Below are 12,569 nucleotides of genomic sequence, written 5' to 3'. Positions count from 1 at the left end.
CAAATTATAATTTTTTAAGTAGAAAAATAAAAAATGAAAAATACGAAAAAAATGGAAAGTTTGCGAGCTTTCATTGGTTCATGTGAAAGAAATTCTTCTGTTCGAACCGCGACACATCGACTTTGGTACCGAAATCGGGGGTAAATTGATCACTATTGTACAAGTTTTTGTTATCTTATCCTAAGGAACTTAAATATTTCGAATTATTTACGACAAAGTCAGTACTTTATTGATCTTTATCAGTTTATGAAATCGATTTTTTGTGAAATTACATTTACATTTTATAAAATTATTTTTGATATCAAAAATTGAAAAAGACGCAAACAATTTCCTATCTACTAAATTCGGGTCTCCTAAATCTAAATATGATGTGAAAATTCTTGCAACTCGTGTAATTTTATAGTGAAATTAAACTTTTTAAATCTGCCCAATACGTTTGAATATAGGCATTTCCCTTGAAACAAGCACATTATTTGAGAATAAACGGTTTTATGAGCAAAAAACTTTTTTTATGCTGTATGATTTCAAAAATTGAGTTCAGTAGTCACATTTAAGCTTACACAACATTCTAAATACTCAAAATTAGCCTGTTGGCTTAGCACCAACATTTTAAACAGTATTGCTGACACCTTCAAAAACTGTGAAAATTACTATGCAAAACTGACCTTATCCAAAATGGAATAGTTCAAACTTATCGTTAGACATCTATAAACTATAAAACATGGAAAAGCTATTTGATACCGACGATTTAGAACTATTATGCCGTTGATAATCAATTTGATAGAAGAAAAAGGATGAAAATGGGACACAGTCCTAATAGATTCAGAGTTTCTTCTCCACAACATTGTAAACCGTGCAACTGGGAGTACAGTGTAGTGTCGGGGACCATGTGAGGTGAAAAAAGGGCTGGACAACAACCAATTGGGCGGAGTGGAATGAGTTCTATGTTTCATGTCTTCCACTTTTAATATATTATAGCTGATCTATCACAGTTCATAGCATTTGCTAGAACCCGAGACGGCAAAAAAAAAAAACCGTTTCCCTACACTTCCATTCTTCCATCATTATAGCACGCTTTTCTTTACGCCTGACCAAATCAGCAAGCCTCTCTGCCATAAAAATTATACCAGCCCTACACCTTCCCGCATGCACTGGCATAGACGCAGTGGTATATAAGGTCTACTGCGGGAGCCAGTTTAATGCACCATCAATGGATTACCTGCTTTGATCTTGTCCACAGTTGATCAGCAGAAGTTTTCTCGATTTATTTTGTTTGAGGAAAGGCATCCAACTTCAAATTTCCCGTGAATGAAAGCATTAATCGAAAAAATATTTGGTAGGCGTGATAGCCATCATCATTACGTATACTACCGATACCGAATATTTTTTTCGAAAATAGTTACCAATTTTGAGAAATGATTTGTTAGACGCATTTCGCCATACAAAATTTTTCAGATTAACCTTTAGCGATTTTTCGTGCATAGACACATGTTCGTGCATGTGCTTTACTGTGTGGTGAGTAGCGAATCAGGCCAAGCATGTAACCCATTCCCAGGGCTGTTACAACAGGCGCGAATTTCGCGATTCTCGCGGATTTCGCGATTTTCGCGGATTTGTAGTGGATTTGGCCAGCCAAGCGCGAAAATCGCGGGTGGATAAAATTCTGTCGCGAAAATCGGAGTCATTTTTTCTCGAGGGTCGCTAGTCAATCAAGATATAGCTCATCCCTAAATTCTTAATGACTATGACGTATTTCAGGATAATGAAATTGAAGAGACATTTAGAGTCAAAATTTCATGCGTTTTGTTCATAGGAAAACAAAGTTACAGCATGCCAACGTTGAGAATTTTGTATGAAAATCGGCTTTCACTACTATTATTCTGAATACAACTGTATATACAATACATTTTCAATACTTTTGTGTAAAATAGTAAGCTCCGCATAATTTACAAACCAATTTTTATAAAATTTTATTGCGTTTTTTTTTTGTTAAAATTTTGAATTTCATTTGTTTTAATATATAAATAAGGTCTTGTTAACATTTCATCAAAATTGATTTATAGGTGGTTCAGATCTGCCCTGTAGAGTTGGACATTTTGTATCAAACGTCGAGAGAGTTTTAAATGTATAGTCTAATGTACTGCCAATGACTAATGAATATTGCTGAAAAAAAATGTTACAATTTTCATAAAAACAGAAATTTGTTAAAAATATTAAATTATCACAACAATCTTGTATTTTTCCCTCAAATTGATTGAGTATTGGAACTTGAAGTTATATAAAAATAAAAACAGTTTTCAAAATGGCATGCATTTCAAACTTATTGTTTAACTGAACTCATCTCAAAAAAAAAAAATTTGCAAGATTTTTTTTTAATGATATGATGGTGTTTGCCTACATAAAAAAAAATACAGTTGGCGATCTAATCTTATTAATGGCAATCTTTTCACCACTTAAAATATAGTGTAAAGTTAGATGAGACAAAGAATCGAAATTTAAGGTTTTGTATGCTTTTAATTGACAATGTAAAACTACTGTGTGTGTTTTTCTTTTTAAGTTATCATTAATAACTACATTTTGCATCTCCTATTATATGCAAAGACATCGAATTGTGATAAGTATAGTTGCAAACTAGGCCTCCTCTCTGCTTGTAGTGACACTACCATTTATTAAATTGCACGATTTTTCATAAAAATATATTGAAATGTTGATAACAAATTAATTTTGAGTGATATTGTTGAATACGATTTTCTCCATGAAAAACTAGAATTATTGATTTTTTTTTCGCTTTTTACCTTATTTCCTGCCTAGTGGCGCAACTTAAGTGAATTAAACATATTTCATAATTTAACTCTACTCTTAGTGTTGATAGAAATCCGTATACCAATTTGTCTTGCTCAATTGTAGATACTTTAAGGCGAAAATAATCACTTAGTACCATTAAAACCTAGTTTTTGATCAAGCACGCTTACGCATTTTTATAATGAGTAGTAAATATGTCAATGAAACAGATTTTTTTGAGGCGCGGATTAAAGTTCCTAGGCGCGGATCGAATTTCTTAAGTCGCGATTGTCGCGGATACGATTTTAAGATTTTTGTAACAGCCCTGCATTTCTTTCATTCCTCCTCATTGGTCTGCATTCTGACGTGGCAGGTGCCATTATCACCTAAAAATAGAAGATCATCGGTACTGCTTCTCAGATTAGTGTTCTTATGAGCATATCCACAGTTATTAACTGAGAGCTTTCTTTGCCGATTGACCATTTTTGCATATGTATATCGTGTGGGAGGTATGAAGATACTCTATGCCCTGGGAATCGAGAAAATTTCCTTTATGAAAAGATCCTCGACCATCGGGATTCGAACCCACGACCCTCAGCATGGTCATGCTGAATAGCTGCGCGTTTACCGCTACGGCTATCTGAGCCCCCATAGGGGGCAACATAGGTGATAAACTTCCGGATTCTTTGCTACTGGGTAAATTTGTTGTGAAATCACGCGTATCGCAAGAAAAATGGTTTAAAATTATTATGTCAATGAAAAATAGATCAATAATCGAGTGACCAAATTTTCGGGTTTAAAAATTGAATTTTGGACGTAAACAAACATTTTAACTGACATTTCTCTCGTTCTCCCCTAGTGAGCTCTGCGATGGTGGCGAATTATATTTAGTTAATGAGGCCCTTGTTTTAAATTTTGCTCTTTAATGGTGGTAAGCTCCATCGAAGTTAATACGCCAATAGCGTATGGACAATAACAAATGGAACAAAAGTCAGAACTGAAAAAGCAGTTTTCTTCTTTTAAAACAACAAATTGATGAAAATGAAAACACACAGCCTTTTTATTTGGCAAATAAAAGAGTTGGGTGTTTTTATTTTCTTCGATTTGTCTATTTAAAAGGAAAAAACTGCTTTTTCAGTTTTGACTTTTGCACCATTTTTACTTGGGCTTTAAAGAGATCTACGCTTAATACTTATGAAACACTGCACGCAAACAAATTTTGTTGTATAATGTACCGAATCCATGGTAGAATTAAGAACTGCACCAACGATTTTCAACCGACTACAAAAATCTGTTAAGTTTACTATAATCTGGTAGAAATCACTGAGCAGTGCAGTAAATATGACCATGTCCATAGTAGCATCCACTACAAAGCATTGTAATTCAATCCGTGACACCTACCGTACAACACAGTGTGGTCAAAAGTACAAAGGGAAAATTGTCAAGTCAAGAATGTTTCTAGTCAGAAATACTGCAACTGTGGTTAAATAAACCGAATACATTTTCTTGTGTAGTGATGTTGACTATGTTTTGGTAGAGTTGACAGAATAGTGTAGTCGGTTGAAAATCGTTGGTGCAGTTCTTAATTTTACCATGGATTCAGTAATTTCAACAATAAAATTAATTTCAGTGTGGTGGTATACGTACACTCAGGCAAATGGACTATCGAAATACATAGGAACCACTTATGAAAATTCGTCACAATAGTCCATTTTACGAAACGGCAACACTAATGATATTGCTATTACTTTCACACGATACGACACCGCCTTCTGTCAAAATTTCATTTATTCGTCTTGTAAAATGGACTATAAATCTGGTTGAAATTCATAGCTTTGCGTTATGAAACCAAAAATTTAAAACAAAAAATGTTTTCGCGGCAACCTGGAATCGAACCAAGCCTAAGCAACCAATAGTTCGGATTGTACTTAAGCAGTGAACTTCGTAGTTCACTTTTGGTATAAATCTAGTTTCAGTGAAACTTTCTCGCTGATTAAGAGTTCACTGCGAACATTAAATGAACTTGATTCTCAGAAGAGTAACTCATGGACTCATCAACAACTTGAAAGTTCAGAGCAAGTTCGAATTGAACTTATTTGGTACTTGAAGGTAAAAATCGAACTTAAACGAACTTTATATAAACTGTAAAGTCCGGTTAATTACTTAAAACGTAAGCTGATTAAGCCAAAACATGCCCTTTTATCCGAACTTTTGGTTGCTTGGGAGGACCTTGCAATCGATAGGCCCGTGCGTACATCACGCCCGCTTAGAAAAATACAGTTTGCCTTTGATTCCAAACAGTATGTTTCTTTTAACTGTAAATGTTAATGTATCACAAACAGTTGCTTTTATGTTGAAAAATATAGAACCAAAAGCTTTTGACTGTATAAAATGACTTTTATAACGTATTCCAAACAGTAATCCTTTGTTGCAATGTCCACTTATTGTTGGATAATATGGAGCTCAACATTCGCGAAGTATAGTTGAAATGTAAGATCACAGTTTGTCCATCGGTTTGGGCTTGATTTTTCGTTACACACTAATACAGGGACATTTAACTATATCTTACTTTTTTGCAACAGTTTGGCAAACTGTTACATACATTATTGCGTTCAATGTAACGCTTAAAAATTTTCATCAACAAATTATCATTATTATTACGACTCTGACATGCATATTGGCTGTGTAAATTTCAGAGCAATAAAAAAACATTTGCGTTTTTACATAACTCGACCAAAACATTAATAATATGCGTTTTTCTTCTTTCTTTAAAAAAATCGTTCTATGCAATAACAATTTCATGCATTTATTAATAATGAATATGAAACTGTGTTAATTGTTTTGGTGTATGTTTTCGACAGCCTGTGAAAAGAATAGACAAACCATCAACCGCTTGAACGTTTTAGCGGTCGATTTGAAACTAAGCGGGAAAACTTACAGTGCCAGGCCAACTCAGGACGCAAGATCTCTCCGGCAATCCCAGGGTCGGCTAGCTACTGGGTAATCAAGGGCTTTTCGCGAATACAAAAACTAACACGGGGACTTTCACGTTACTCAAACATTTATTAAAATTTCCTAATTGTAGCGTGTTGTTAGGGCAAACGCTCCCTTAGTGGAGGTAGCTCAAATAGTGGAGGTAGTGTGTTTTGACATGTTTCGCACTTTTTTATGGCTATGTGATATTTTTCTATGATGTACGATGTGAAAATGATACAAGTTATCGAAAAATATTCATGAAATTTAACCATAAACCTATTTTAAACAATGATTTTGCTTAAATTTTTTGCTCCTTTGTACCTATAGTGGTGCATCAGTACCTATAGTGGAGGGTCCCATAAGAAATCAATGGTTTGCGCCACTAAAGGAACCATTCTTAAAACATACCTCCACTAAAGGAACAGTGTTCCTATTGTTGGTGCAAGGCTTTTTGCAGGGAAATTTCAAATGAATCGTGATTTTTATACATTTGAATGATAGAAGGATTTGAGATCTAGCGATTGATACGCTAAAATCATATAATTCATGATTTTATCACCATGTTTTAGCAGTTTTCCCTTAGGTGCACCACTAATGGTACATTTGCCCTATGTGTTTTTCAATTAAGTGTAAATTTGTTAAGTGTTATCTAATCTAGTTCGTACCGGTACATACCGCTGCCGTTTGTTGTTGGGTGGACGAATGGCCGACACAGCGACACCAATCCTGCTGTGCGGCCGGAACTCTCGCCGGAATGGCGAAACAGGCGGATGTACGGGCTGGTATTCCGGTCCGTTGACGGGCCAGCGGGCGTTGCTGGACGGTGGGATGCAGGCGTCTTCCCTCTTAGACGTAATCGGCCGGCCGTAGCATGGCCACCTTGGACGGCCGAGAGGGGGATCTCCTTAGCGATTAGGGCCAACGGCCCGAGATGTTGGTCCTACTAGAGGACAGGGTCCTTAACATTTAGGCCCGGAAGCCTAATGGCTTCATAAGCCGAGCCGTGTGCTGGACGGAAACAATGGCGAAACAAAACAAGAACAAGAGGTCCTATTGGACAACGAGGAGTTAGACATAAATGTCGTTTTATGCATGGTTGCTAATTTACCTGAGCAAGGTTTCTTCCCTTGCACCCACTTAGCTCCTGCTACGGGCAAGGGGGGAGGGGTATCGGTATTAAACCACTGCACTTTTGCACTATAAAAACCACGTCTTCAGCACACGGACGCCTGATTAGAAAAGAGGCCAGCTATTGACAATGGCCGTTTTTTCTAATTTCAGTTTTCCCACTTGCCGTCATTCCAATCATTTTTAGCTTTAGCCATCCTTTCTGCCATACTGCAGCATTGGTAGCAAATAAACCTATTTGCAGCGGTACTGAACCCTATCACTCCTGTGGTACTTCTTCTGTTCCTGCACAAGAAACGTGAAGGGTCCAAAAAAACAACAATATAAATAAAAACAAAAATCAACAATTTGTAACCAAACGGTTACAGATTTTACAAATCCTAGTAGAATTATGGAATAAATAAGTTTTAAAGTTATCTAAATACATCCTTGTTGTCGATTACGTGACAAACAGTATTTTGCTGAATTCCTCATCTCAAATTCAACGCATGTACCACCGTTGGAAGCAATCAAATTGCTGCAAAACCAGCCTGCAAAATGACTTGTGTTGTCGTCTGCATGAGCTCTGTCAGCAACAAAATTGATCGTTGATAGGAAAAATGGAATTGGACCAACTAAAACCAGTGGCAGGTAATCACTTTGGTAACTTAGATTTTTGTAACAACTGACCATCTGTCGAATCCGCAGAACTGGTCGAGCTGGAAACCTTATTGTGATGTATTCTGCCGGATGTCGTTCAAAGCTCATACTGCCACACGGCTCAGCTGGAAGTTTTATGCGAGCATCGACCTGGGATGTATGGCAAGAGTTTTACATGTCAGCCCGGCTCGGCGGAAGGTTTTCTCTCGAACGAAGAGCTACAGTGATGATGCATCTGGTGCATGATAAATTTAGGATTATGTGATGAATAATAGTGTTTATGATGTTTTTATTACTACAGAGTGGTAAAAATAGTGTAATATAAATTAAAATAGTGACAGTGTCGGTCAGTTTTTTACTGCTATATATAGAAATAAATATATAAAAATTGCTACGTTCGGAACGTGTGACAGAACCTTATAAAATGCATTTATGTACTTAATATGATCGGATAATTAAATTGTGATAGATATTTTTTCGACTCGTATGTATGTTTTATTGATTTAGTTCGAAGTATTCGCGTAGAAAAATGGATTAACTTTGAGTGTGAAAATTTATGTTTGATTGATTTTTTTTTTCAATGTTTGCAATAGTACTGTAAAAAGCGCTGCAATGTGGCAAAGTAGTTAAAAATTAACTTTCTGCACTTTGATTTATCCATTTTTTATGCGAATCTGTATCCACCATTTATTTTCATATGATATAACCACAACAGCATACGTTAAAAATACCATACCATACCATACATCAACAACATAACGTACAGTGCACATTTCTAATTAAACTTTATTGTTCAACTTTATCACGACTGTTTTGATAACAGTAAATTGGCCAATAAATTGATAGTATTTCAACATCTTGGCAAACAGTAAATGAAAAATTTTGTTCAAAAAAATCGTCGTTTTCAAATGGTTACATAACTTAACCGCCTTTTCCCCACATTGTTATTTTCCCAAATACCATTTCCCGAACTGTACGGTTGGTTTATTGTTATTTTGGATGTTATATAGAACTGTTCATAAATTGTCGCAAATAGTTGCGGATAGTTTCGGAAATTGTGGTTGCATTGTTCCGGTTTATGCGGGCGCGCATATCGACGCCTTGAAGTGCTAGAACCACAAACAAACAGACGAAACACTTAGAACAAATCGCGATCAAATAATAGTCGAGAAAACATGTACGCCCAATACTTAAATCGGTGTGTTTGGCTGACGGACCAACAGATGGCGGTAGTGTGTGAACGTCAAACGTGAACAAAAACGATGCGAGCGCTGTGGGTGGTGGATTGGCCACCTACCATATATTTGAATTAGCCGTTTATATGTGGTCGATGAACATCAGCGTGAGTTCTGTTTGTCTGTGCTAAAACGATACATAAAGCGTTTGTATTGCAATAACCGTTCCACTAATTTGTCTTTGGTTCCACCTTTCATAAGGCAAAATGTCTGTTTTCCGATAGTCTAGTTCACAGCGTGTACCATGGTACAATTATCTTGAAATAAGATCCATACTGATAATTGTCTTCACTCAAGATAGCCATGGAATAATTTTCTTGTCAATCTCACCATAAAAGCCATTGGTGTCCGAGCGCGTAGCTTATTATCACAGACAAACAGACGTCACACTCTCTTCATTGTCCATCGACCACCTTTTTAACGGTCGATTCAAAAATATGGTATGTGGTCAATCCGCCATCTGCAGCGCTCGCATCGTTTTTGTTCGCGTTTGACGTTTACACACTACCGCCATCTGTTGGCCCGTCGGCCAAACACACTTTTTTTTAGCATTGGGCGTACATGTCCTCGTGACTATGAATTTGATCGAGATTTGTTCTGAGTGTTACGTCTGTTGGTCTGTGTTATTATTTTTAAGCAAATGAATAGACAAAAATAAAAATATCACCGATTTGCAACAGAGAAATTATTTCCATAGTGGCATTGGTAAATAACGTGCTATGGGTTTGTTCACAAATTTCATAACGCCGAAAATGGCCTTTTTTGATACCCACGCACCCCCTCGTGACACTTTTTGTATGAAAAATTTGAAAATTTTGTATGAGCTATAACATTTTGTGGATACCCACCCACCCCCTTCAGCGTTATGAAATTTGTGAACAGGCCCTAAACCAAGCCCTAAACCATTCGTTTGTTTATTAATAACAAGCTACATACTTGGCTACCAATAGTGTTTAATGTGAGATAAGAAATTATGCGAAAAATGATCCTTTGATTGTCGTATACACTCAGACAAAAATACTATGAATATTCATCATTTCCCCTTATGTTTATTAGCCACAAGAAATCGGTAAGTATTTCATTGATTCACCTTATGAATTGATCTGAATCACGCCAGTGTGGAATCTTGCTGATTTCATAAAACAGCATTATGAACATTGAAATAAAAAAGATGCATTTCTTATATCAGCAATATAAACTACATTGCTTTTTATGACACAAATTACTATTTGACAATGCATTTCATTCAGAGTATTTACAGAAATGTCAATGCTTTCACCTACTCATTATTAGGTGAAATTTATTTTAATGTTGAGCAAACGCGTGGAAATCGAATTTCCAACTATTTTGCCGTGTTGTGATGCTCAATAAAACGCAGCAAAGTAGTATTGCACATGCTCCTATTTTACGTTGGTCAAGCCTAATGCAAAAAAGATATTGAACAAATTGGCAAAGGCATTACTCGTACTACAATATTTTGATGACGTCAACTCGACCATTAGTCTCCGTTTATTAAAATCTACATTTCCATTTTCTTTTTCCAATTATCTGGATCCACGCGATTGTACATTGCCGAACTTCCTTTCTGGACTTCTGAAAAATTTGACGCAATATGTTGGATCTCAACGATGGCGGTGATTTCATGCTACAAATTTTCATAATCACAACCTTATGAGTTTTTCACATTAGTGATAGCTGTGAATCGTAAGGCAGCCTTATGAAATTGATATATGGTAATGATGTGAAACATACTTCGCACTTATGGTTTTCATCGAATTTATATGAAATCCATAATAGCCTTATGAAATATGGTATCATTAAGAAAATGACGCATGACTGCAATGGGAATCATAACCCGCATAGCAAAAAACGCTTTGGCAAATTTTCCAAACAACATTTAAATCATAAATCATACGTTAACTGCTTCCAATATTGTGGCTTAATTGTGTTACTATAAATATATTTCGATTTTGTACTGTATCTCACACTACATCTACTGTATCGCTAACGGTTACCGTATAGCTAATTGCTATCAATCAGTTTCATATAGTCCATATTTGGAAACTATGAATAAATCAACTATTTCTAAACTTACGTGGGTTATATCGGAAATGGTTACAATTTGGCAAAACATTCAAATATGATTGCATATTGTTTAGTATCATGAAAAGTTGTCACACATACATTGAAGTCTTATGGTTTGACAGTAAACATACCGTACGCGGAGTAGTTATATTGCACTTGTGTGCGTTTTGTGAAATCGGAGAAAATTTTTCACCAGTCAAACTGCCATATTTGTGTTCATTTCTGCGAATCGAGTGTCGAAACTTGTTTGGTAAGATATTTCATGTTAAATTGCTCAAAAACAACGTACTTAATTTGGTTTCTGTGTTTTCAGAAGTGAAATAAAGAATGCATACTTCTTAGGACTTCAGAGTGGTGCTGCAACATATCTACAAGTAAGTGTTATTATTATTTTTCATCGAAGTCAGAGTTGACAATGTTCTTTTTCTTTTTAAGAGTTTCTGAAAGATGTTTCAACAGCGCCGAAGGATCGTGGAACCAGAATATCATCCCCAATGCTGAATCTAGGCGCTGAATTCAACTTGAACCTGTTTCGCAACTTAATAAAGTTTCTGGAGTAGTCCACAGACAAAATACAATCGAGCTAAAGGTGGTGGTCGGAATTCTTACCGCTGATTAGGACGAGATCGACTATGATAGATTTAATATTGTTTAAATTAGTCAATGCAATATTAATCTTTGAACATATAAATACAACATTTGTTCGTAGATACACGAATTGACTTGTTTCATTATTATGAATAGGAAAAAAAATAGAATGGCATAGGGTTAATATACCGTTGACTACCATAATCCAATAATTTCACAAATTGTAAACGTTTTTATTCAAAATATATTGTTTTACAATTCTAGAGCTGTTTTGTGGTAGATTGAGTGAAAAATGAATAGTATGTCTACCATCTGATGAACGGTAAACGAAAAATTTTGTTCGACGAAATCGACGAATTTTTATGGTTACATAACTTAACCGCCTATTCCCCACATTGTTATTTGGCTGATTACCGTTTCCCATACTGGCAAAACAGTCTGTGGTACTGTGGGTATATTGTTAATCTGGATGTTGTTCGGAATGGTTCAGATATTGTTTGAAGTAGTTGTAGACAATATTGGAAACAGTGCTAATATGGTTCATGATTATGCGGGAAGGCATGCAATGAAATTTGTATAAGTTCAATATATATATAATTATTTTCTCAATTATGGCTATCATTTTAACGGTATGAAATCCATATTAGCCTTCTGAAATAGGTTTTTATAGATTTTTCAATGCTTCATAAGGGAAAATTTATGAAATTCGGTAATTAATTTGCCTGAGTGTAGGGCGCTTGCAGCAAACAAAGGTGTGCCCAACGGCTCCTTTTGATTAAGCTGGGTAACGGTTTGAAACACGCTACAAAACGTTTCCCAGCAAAATCAAATGGGTCCGTTGGGCACACTAAACAAATGCTGCATTGGTTGCGTCCCGTCTGGAAATCTGTGTTATTTTTATCCGTGCAATCTTTCTGTTTTACCTCTTGAATAGGTCCCTCGTCCGTAACTCACACATCTCGCGGATCTCACGTTTTTACCGCTGCTGAACTATCACGCTAGTCTCGTTTGCGTTTTAAAAATAGCCTATTTTTATTGTTTGGAGCAACCAGGCTATCGACATGATGGAGACACCATCTTCTATGGTGACAGAGGGCTCGATTGGCTTGTCAGATAGATCGGGCCCGGGACATCCTG

This window comes from Aedes aegypti, chromosome 2 (genome assembly GCF_002204515.2).
Source record: "Aedes aegypti strain LVP_AGWG chromosome 2, AaegL5.0 Primary Assembly, whole genome shotgun sequence".
NCBI lineage: Eukaryota > Metazoa > Arthropoda > Insecta > Diptera > Culicidae > Aedes > Aedes aegypti.
This window is presented reverse-complemented; position numbering follows the sequence as displayed.